At 37.2% G+C, this 9,558-nt stretch overlaps 1 long non-coding RNA gene across 2 annotated transcripts in view; it reads right to left on the bottom strand.

Moving 5' to 3' along the window:
- Positions 1–4,551: 4,551 nt before the first annotated feature.
- Positions 4,552–9,558, bottom strand: part of LOC118159503 — a 24,190-nt gene continuing 19,183 nt past the window's right edge. The window contains exons 4-5 of one of the 2 annotated variants that reach the window (XR_004747151.1): positions 7,252–7,360; positions 4,552–4,966 (exon numbers count right to left, since the gene is read on the bottom strand). This is a non-coding gene — a long non-coding RNA (uncharacterized LOC118159503). Of the gene's footprint in view, positions 4,967–7,081; positions 7,361–9,558 lie in introns of those variants that run through there. The other variant, XR_004747147.1, reaches the window with a different exon arrangement.

Below are 9,558 nucleotides of genomic sequence, written 5' to 3' on the forward strand. Positions count from 1 at the left end.
CTTGTAAAAAAAAAAAAAACAAAAACAAAAACAAACACCTTCAGTACAAACCAGACAATATGCTTTTTTATTATTTTTATTTTTATTTATTTTTTATTCAGGGAGAGGAGAAATAAATCATTTAAACATGAGATAACAGCTCAGGTGTGTCAAATAAGTTGTTACCCATTCTAGAATTATTTTGTCTTGCACTGTGATTAAATGCTTACTTGAGCCCCCACTATATAATTTAACTGTTTTTGCCCTTGATAATTTCTTTAAAAACCTGATCATTTCCTTAAGAAAAAAATGAACAGTTCTTTTGTACATATATCCTCAATCACCTGTGATGTCACAGAAATGAAGTGGTTAATGGTTTGTGCTGGAAATGATAACCTGCTTACCAGTCTCCTTCTTTACAAGGCTACTGGGCTGTATGCCATGGTAAATAAAATGTTGCAACCCACATTCTTGTCTTGCATTGCCTTTTTCTGCTCCCTAGATGTTGGACTGCACACTTTGGCAGGTCTTTTCATCTTATGTTTATATTCCTGATCTCAAGCTCAGTTTCCAGTGGTGGTACTTGGCCTGTTGGTATGCACTAAGACAGGATCAAGACCTCAGGCTGCCTATTCTGTAACAATTTTTAAAATCAACTATAGTTCACACAGCTGAAGTTCAGCTCCTTTCAGCATGTTTTTCAATGCAATTCTTCATTTTTCTGGATTATCTATAGGCTTGGTACCTTCCAGATATCACTGTCAGGACACTGCTGTAGTTTCAGTCTGAAACACAGCTTGAAATTTATATTTGGTTCCTCTCAACATACAAAAATATGTTCTCTGAGTTAAATGTTGCTTTTAACTGGAGTCTAGCATGGTCAGCCCGCTTACAGGGTGAAGAACGAAGTGCAATAATTTTCCGTGATGATAATGCTAGACCAGGTATTGCAGTGAGGATGCAGCAGCCTGAGTTACATTAACTCACCGCTAATCAGGTACTCTCAATATCTTATTTTATAGCAGAGTCTTTCTTATTCAAGCTCCCACTTTAACTATCATACTGAAGCTTTCATGAAGGATGAATCCCAAGGAAAAGAGCACAGTGATCTGTGGTGATTTTACTCAAGTGGGTGGCCGAGCTCCACCACAACTGCTCTCCCACTCCCCCTCCTCCAAGAGGAACAGGGAGAAAATATGATGAAAAGGGCTCAGGGGTTGAGATAAGGACAAGAAGAGAGCACAGTAATTATTGTGACGGGCAAAACAGACTCAGCATAGGGAGATAGTAAGATTTATTACCTATTACTAACGAGCTAGAGAAGTGAGAAACAAAGGAAAGAAACCAAAAGCACCTCCCCCCCCATCTGTCCTCTTCCACCTCCTCCCCCTGAGCAGCGCAGGGGAATGTGGGAATGGCGGTTATAGTCAATCTATAGCACTTCTCAGTCATTCTTGTCCCCTGTGCTGTGGGGTCCCTCCCACGGGATGCAGTCCTTGCTGAACTGATCCGGTGTTGGCTTCCCACTGGCAGAAGCTCTTCAAGAACTGCTGGTCCATCCCTCGGGAGCACACTGCTCCAACCTGGGTCCCCCACGGGCAGCAGCTCCTGCCAGGTCACCTGCTCCTGCGTGGTCTCCTCTCCACGGGCTGCAGGTCCGGCCTGGAATCTGCTCCGGCAGGGGCAGGTGACAGGCCACAGCCTCCGTCGGTGCAGGTCCACCTGCTCCACTGCTCCTCCATGGGCTGCAGCGTGGAACGCTGTTCCACCGTGGTACTCCATGGGCTGCAGGGGGACATCCTGCTTCACTATGGTCCTCACCACAGGCCGCAGGGGACTTCTGCTCCAGTGCCTGGACCACCTCTTCCCCTCCTTCTTCACTGACCTTGGCACCTGCAAGGCTGTTTCTCACTCCTCTTACTCTCCCAGCTGCTGTGTGGCACAGTGTTTTTTTTTCCCTGTCTTAAATATGCTCTCACAAAGGTACAAACATCATCTCTTATTGGCTCAGCTCTGGTCAGCAGTGGGGTCCTTATCTAACATGGGGCAGCTTCTAGATTCTTCTCACAGAAGCCACCCCTATGTCTCCCTGCTATCAAAACCTTGCCACATAAACCCACTACATGATCCTCTGAAGCACTGGTTCCACCCTGGATGCAGTGAACTGGCACAAGAACTGACACACAGTGATCACACCAATGCCCATCTTCTTCTTTTGTAGTTGGTGTTGTTATTAGAATCATCTTGTCATACCAGGAACAAACCTATATACATGCAGGAACTATCTCTTTATTGCTCACTTGTGTTTTTTTTTAGGTTTACCTAAAAAGAAATTATTACTGTTTTCAAATTCCCTGGGTCATTCCCAAATTGTTATTTTGTTTATTTTCTTTAATTTAATCTTTTAGTTCATTTTTATTTTCTATTCAATTGACAACATTGCTGCTTTAGTAAGTAAGCAAATTTTTGTAACTAGCAGTTCAGGTCATTCATTTTTTTAAACTCTTTCAAATCTTTTTTATTTTTCTGTTTGCAAAGAATTCTCTTTTGAAAGCCTAATTCCTAGCTGCTTATATTTTAATTCAATTTTAGACTGAAAAAGAAAAAAAATAGCTTATTGCAGCTTTCATTCTCCTGTTAGTATGAAGGAAAACAAATAAATAAATAAAAAAGGAGTTAAAATTATCATTATATTTGCATATATTTATGTCCAAGAAAAATCAGCTGCCAAATATTTATTAGTCATGTTAGAAAAGCACAGTTATGCGCTTTATAAAAAAGAGCTCTTCCAGTTATATATGCCCTCCAAACTAAATCCCGTGATTAAGAGAAGTTTCATAATTTCAATAAGGTCTGCAATATACTGAGTCTTAGTTTCCACTACCATAGCATTTTTTTGTATTTATACCATGAAAACACTGTATCTATTATAGTAACGAAGTATATAGTATATAAGCATGGGCAGATGAATCATCATATAAGTGAATGAGCAAGTTCTGGAAATGGAGGACTGTGTTGTACATGTGATATACCTCCTATTATAACATTCATTTGTTCACTGAAATATTTTAAAATGTGTAGATTTAAAATAATAAAGAAATCTTTTTTTTTTTTTTTTTTTTTTTTACATTTTGCTTTGAATTTTTATGCTGAATTTTATTGAAACATACTTTTTTAAATCAGTCATTTTAGTATCCATTTTTATCAAATTATAATCTTTTACCACTTAATAATAGAGGAGCAGAAGCTTTTTAAGCACATAACAACTGTGACAATTTGATGGAATTCAGTTTGAGTAATAATTTTATCAAATAATATATTTCTTTTAAAAAATACCATTTATTAAAACATTATCCACAATTTAGGCAGAATGGTAAAGCAAATGTCATTTTTAAACACACGACCCACCTTTGCTGAAAGTGCAGCACAATCACAACATGTTATAGTAAGCGTTGGCATGCTTTTGGAACACAGGATGATTCTATCAATAGATTATTAAGTCAAAAGATAAGAGCCCAGAATTTCTGAGCTAAATACTACTTATTCACTTCTACCTGTGCATCTCCATTGACTTTAATGAGTTTTCATGTATTTAACTGAAGATAAAATATGATTCTCAGCACCTGGTGCATGGGGACACACTGGTCTGACATACACTATAGCCAGCTAGGCTCCCAAAAAGCTAATTTGGCTCTCTTTGAACATCTTCATTTCTGGTGCTGCAGGGAAAACGAAGTCTTGGGGACAGAATCTGGCAGGCACTAATATAAAAGTAACCTCAACATGGATACTTTCAGGAAAGACAGAGAAAATAATCAGAGATATTTCTTTGGCAATCACAGATCTTCAGGTGAAGATCCTTAAATTGAAGCTGTTCTGTAGAAATGAGACACAGATAGAAGATAGAAAATATTCCTAAACTATCCAGTATAATAAGTAGCAGGGACAGAAAGCAAAAGCAAGGGTCTATGTCCATCGTTTTAGGAAATAAAACTGTCATTCTCAGTGAGAGAACCAGGAATATTTCCTTCACTTTGGTTCACTCACAGTATTCCCAAGTAGTGTTTCTTTTGAGACACCTGAACTATCTTGGTTCAGCTTTAAGCTTATAGCATTTCTTCTTTTGCAGCTATATTTATCTCTACAGAATATTGCAATATTTGTTCTAAAGATTAAGACAATTACCTTGGAAGTGGCTGCATTCTCCATCTGCAGAAATCTAGAAAACTCAACTGTTCAGACTGTAATCTCAGCTAAGCAGGTAAAAATCTATGTTGCAGGTGGTCAATGAAAGAATAGAGTATTATATATACAAGGTGGAATATTTTCAATCAAAGAGCCTGAGAGCACTCCAGTCCCTGTGTCTTACAGACTGTAGGTAAGGATACATCAATGAGAGGCCAGTGGTGTGGCTCCATAGCCTTTTAGGCAGAACTAGATTTCTGAAAATCTATAGGGTTTTGTTTGTTTTCCCTGTTCTACATGTTAAACGTCTGAAACAAAAGGAAAGCTTGGAGTCACATGAATCCACCTTCTATTTATGTATTTATTTATTTGGGGGCGGGGGGGGTGGGGAGGGTAGGTTTCTTTCGTTTTGGTGAAAGGGAAGTTCTAAATGAAAAGCCTGATTTGAGGCCATTACATGTTTTTATCTTTACTCTTTTGCTTCAGGAACCTGTTCTCACAAAGATTTTTGAAAAGAAATGATTGCTCCGACAATTTGGTCCATCTCCCATCACACACAATCAACACAATAATAAGTATTTTTGTTAAGAAGTTTGATTCTTTGTGGCTGAAAAAACACCCATTGATTTGAAAAGTCTTCCAGTCTTGGAGTACGGTCCCAGGAGATGCAGAGAGCTGAATTAACATCTATGCATTTCCAGAAAACAAAGTTTCTGCGTCCTATCACCAACCACAAAGTTCTGGTCCTTACATTCTGCTAGCTCAGGAGCTTGCCAGACTTCACCATAGTCAATTTTAATTCCTTAAAATGGCAGAAATAAAGCCATTAAATCAAATTAGTGTTTTTCTGACAGGTTACTGAGAAGGGAAAAAATAAAAATAAAAAAATAGTCCAATGCAGCATCAGAGCTGCACAGAAAGAGCAGTGAGGTAGAGAAAGAGGAGCTCTCTCTCCTTTCAGCAGCAGCATGCCAGCAGCTTAGCTAAATTGCCACCAAGCTCTATTTTTAGAGGTCTCAACTCTACCTTACCTCTATTTTTAAGTTGTTTATTAATGGAAGAATTCATAAAAGACTACTTTCACTTCTTCAGGGAATACTGTGAGCACAAAAAGTCTCACACTTCAGATGGAAGTCAGTCCTCCAAATCAACCAACTTACTCAGTGTCTGCTTGGATTACTATATCTGCCATTGGAACAAGTCTGTTTCTTGCTAGGGTGAGATTTGGCCTTTTCATGTATAAGTGCTGACTTGTCAGAAAGCTCTGGAAAATAATCTTCTTAAGCATGTATTTTTTTTACCATTGAGGAACTCTGCATTTTACTTAATCATAAAGGGAAGGACACATACAAGCACGAAATATCTCCCATTTTTAACTACCCTTACTACAAAACCTGGGGCAGGCCTTCGGGAAGTAAATTCCTTCTTCAGATAAAAATTTGGTTTCCATTGAGACAAAACCAGTGATTAGTTTGGTTTCCTAGCTTCTTTTCTACAAAGTTTGTATAAGACTTTTTCATTCCATGTCTTACCTGACCAGCATGAATACTCCTGCATGTAAGATAATAAGCATTACTAGGTTACCTTGAAGAATTCAAACATTTCTTAGACTTTAAGACAGATTCCCGTATTTTGTTTATCTCTAAAGCATGTGGTCCACGATGATATTATCCTGAATGATTTTTCTACAAGAATTTTATGGTTTATGCCCTCGATATTTCTAAAATGTTCCATAAAATACTGTTGTCTATTTGTGATTTACCCTGTTCATTTCCTGCATGTAACATTGCAGGCAGAATTTAATTTTTTCAACGGTCTGTATGAATATTCACAAGTGACAAGTACTCTGAGTTTCAAAATATCAGAACTAGAGTTTTTGTAGGTTTTAGATGAGGGCTCTCGGTTGTACTGTGGGATTAAAATGTCTTTATTTCAGTGCAATAGCAGAGGAAGAACACATGATTACAATAAATTTTAACAAGGAGATATCTTTGCATTATTTTTCATTATTCTTTCAGCCTCCATCATGAAGATGGAGTCATGCTGTGACATTCTTTTCTGTGTATTAGAACATGAGAATGATATACTTGGCTTTGAATGTCTCGAGTTTTGTAACATAAAATAGTTGAGTTTTACTTCATTCACCCCAGTATTTTGCATTTTGATAGGCAAGTGCCACTTCACCACTAAGGCCTTTCTGCTGACCTTTAACACAGCAGGTAGCATTAGCAGTGCAATTATCAGGATGGACTGTGGTGTCCTGGAGGAAGTCAGCACGTGCACATATATAAACTGGGATATCAAGGATGTAAAAGGCATAGGAGCACATACCAGAAAAGTGAAGTCATTTGATCATGACAAACCATTCAAGCCAAAGTCAGAGTGGCAGTCATGTTGGAAATTCTCTCTTAGCCTCCTTTATACATTTGAGTGAAAACATAAGAGAGTACAGGTTAATGTGACCCTATTTTACTTTCTCTTAAACTACTGCAGTTTTTATCCTGGAAAGTTCTGCCTACCAGTTGAGTGACAGGAAATCAATGTACAGGAACCTGATTTACCCACTTTATGTATATTGTTTACAAGGTTCATGTCTGATTTCTGGTTTCACCACTGCCACTGGTCCTTGCACAGTTCTAAGGTCACTGTTTTCAAAAGTGAGTGCCTAAAGCTATAAAGATAAATACATTCTTTATATATGGAACCACCTTGTATGGTGAAAGAAAGATTAGGATTTTGCCCAAAATAGCAAGAGAACACCAATAATAATACTCAATGGGTTGTTACTATAAGATGTTCAGCAAAGATCAATGTACACTACTATAAGCAGAAGTAAAAGAGAGCCCACCCATGAAAAGTAAAGAAAAACAGACATAAATTTACCACCTACTGTAACTTTTGTTGTTGTGTTTGTACTTAGCACTGCTGAGGAACTGGTCACATTTTTGCTTGAAGTGAAAATGTTTTCATGACAGAAGTATTTATGCTATGTGTTACTTTTGCCCTTACAAATATAATTAATTAATTTGGAGGGTGTTTCTTTTCTTTTAATGAGTAACACCCTTTAAAAGCACACTTGATACACACCCTATTTGCTCTTTCTTTCCTTACCTTCACTTTCCTTCATTTGATGGCTGTTGTCACACAGTTTGCCTCCCCAGGCTTCAGCCCCCCTTCCATCTTCTTTGCATTCTCCCTCCAAACAAAATAAAACAAAACAAAGCTCTGTTCATTATTTTTTCTTCTCAAGACAAGTTCATATTTTTTCAACATCCTACAGGAGGACAGTGCATGCTGATCTTGCTGCTTAAATATTATTTTTCATCATTTCTGTGTTTATTATTCCAAATGTGCTAAGAGACCTCCCAATGAGATCCCTTCTTCCCTCTCCACAGTCCTCCCTTTAGGAATCTGAATGTTGCTAATATCTCTTGGGTAAAATCCAGCCACTGTGTCCACATCAAGTCAAGCTGAATTTACTCCATCCCTGCAGCTGTTCCATTGTCTCCTTATTACAGCACAAGTTTCTGTTTGTTTTATTTATTTATCATTTCTAAGTACCAGGCTTTCTGGCAAAATGTTGCCAGCTGGAAGTTACATGGAAAATGTTTAGCACAGCTTTAACACATGCTCCGGAGTATGTGTACATGCATTTCATTCTAGGTAAATCAGCATTTAGGGAGTATGGGGAAATAGGCTGTGAAACACAATCAGCTCACCCTGAGCTACAGTGTTATTTAGTAAAATCTCTAGCAAATTCAAAGAGCAGAAACTCATCCAAGTCATTAGTGCCTACATTTGCTCCTCCCTGAACTGTCAATATCAAAACAGTGTGTTAGGCAACTATGTCAATGAAAAATGAAGGAAAATAAATAAATAAAAAAGAATAGCTATTTCTGATGAATAACCTTCATTCCTGACTGTGTTAAATCACATTTCTAATCTCTTTATTTTGAGCATTTATGGCACTTACTTGCCTCAGTTAAATAAGAATTAAGTGCTATAAATAATGTTTATGCCTCCAGGAGCTTATGTAGAGGGCCTTTATATTTTCTGTAGGCTTTCCTTCATTTAGAATTAAATGATAAACTTCTCATTTGACAGGGAATAAAATACAGAAATAAGGAAAAAAAAAAAAAAAAACTATCCATATCTGCATAAAGTTCCTCTGCACAAGCCCCTCATTCCTCTGTGTACAGATCCCCCTGTCATTTCTTAGAATAACAAGAATTCCAATGTCCATGTCCGCTGCTATCTCTGTGTCAGGTCAACACAGATTTCTCACAGCACTTTGGCCATACACATTAGGAGCTGGTCTGTCTTCCAGGGCAAACTATGAATCATAACAAACACACACTTTGGAACCAACTTCAACTGAAATAGTTCTACAGACAACTTTATATTTTATACATCCATGAGCAAGATTTGAAAACAAGCAAGCAAGAAAACAAACAAACAAACAAACAAAAAAAAAAAAACACCAGAACAACAACAACAACAAAATAAACTTCTGGTGAATATCAGGTTCTTTTCACTATGAATCTCCAGTTGGTACTCCCAGAGTTTTCTGGAGTGTCATTTAAAATATACTGCCTTTCCATATTGAAGATATTGAGAACTATGGTTTGGTCCTACTTCTGATTCTTCCCTGAGAAGAATAATTTCTGAGGCATTTCACAGCAACAGGATCCATTTGGACTGGACACAACTGGTATTTGTGACACTTTGGACTTTCACTGCCTATTACAAAACTAAATAAAAACCGATACATATATCATGAAATTAATCTATGTATTTTATGTTACAGTCCTCTTGAATCTAATACAGGTGAGTCCAAGTAACTCAAGAAATTGAAATAAATGTAATATATATTTTTCTGAAGCCATCTAAGTATATGCATGATGCTCTACTTCTGGTGAATGTATATTTACAATTACTATTTTTCCTCTTCTCTCTCTCCAGCATGCATCAACCCTAACTCATAACATGTGTAAGGAAGATTATATTTGTGTAAAGGTATCATGGAATTAAAACTTTAGAATTTAGGAAGAAAATAAAAATGTGGAAGGGTTCACATATGTACAAGTCAAAGATGATCACTCCTTACTTAAACACAGTTTTTTTCTGATTAGTTATATGTTGGTAAGTATATAGTGAATGTTCAGGGCAGTTTAAATTAATCTAGAAAAGAATTTATCTCAATAACCCTGACTAATGAACCTAACCATTGTGTTACATATCAGCTCTGACTGAACTCTTGGGTCCAAGCCATCAGAAATAGTAGTTTTGTGACATTTAAACCTTGAAATGTCACATAGGTTGAAAATCATACTAAGCTGTAACAGAGGGTACTTACCAAGGAAAATAGCTCTTTTGAATACTGGTATCTTCTGT

The sequence above is a fragment of the Oxyura jamaicensis genome, chromosome 1 (genome assembly GCF_011077185.1).
Source record: "Oxyura jamaicensis isolate SHBP4307 breed ruddy duck chromosome 1, BPBGC_Ojam_1.0, whole genome shotgun sequence".
Taxonomy (NCBI): Eukaryota; Metazoa; Chordata; class Aves; order Anseriformes; family Anatidae; genus Oxyura; species Oxyura jamaicensis.